Raw genomic sequence first — 586 nt, 5'->3', positions numbered from 1 at the left:
TACCACAGCAACAGGGGGAGAGGGACTGTCTTCCAGACACTTGGCCTTGGTTACCACAGCAACAGGGGGAGAGGGACTGTCTTCCAGACACTTGGCCTTGGTTACCACAGCAACAGAGGGAGAGGGACTGTCTTCCAGACACTTGGCCTTGGTTACCACAGCAACAGAGGGAGAGGGACTGTCTTCCAGACACTTGGCCTTGGTTACCACAGCAACAGAGGGAGAGGGACTGTCTTCCAGACACTTGGCCTTGGTTACCAGCAGCAACAGAGCAACAGAGGGAGGGACTGTCTTCCAGACACCTTGGCAACAGAGGAAGAGGGACTGTCTTCCAGACACTTGGCCTTGGTTACCACAGCAACAGAGGGAGAGGGACTGTCTTCCAGACACTTGGCCTTGGTCACCACAGCAACAGAGGGAGAGGGACTGTCTTCCAGACACTGGGCCTTGGTTACCATAGCTACCGTCTTAGGCCACTCCCCCTTATCTGAGATATATACTGCAGCCCTCATCCTCCACATACAACACCCGTTCTGCCAGTCACATATGGTTAAAGGTCCCCAAAGCACACACAACTCTGGGTCGC

This window comes from Oncorhynchus tshawytscha, linkage group LG16 (assembly GCF_018296145.1).
Source record: "Oncorhynchus tshawytscha isolate Ot180627B linkage group LG16, Otsh_v2.0, whole genome shotgun sequence".
In the NCBI taxonomy this organism is placed as follows: Eukaryota; Metazoa; Chordata; class Actinopteri; order Salmoniformes; family Salmonidae; genus Oncorhynchus; species Oncorhynchus tshawytscha.
The sequence above is the reverse complement of the archived record's forward strand: the minus strand, read 5'-3'. Positions refer to the sequence as shown.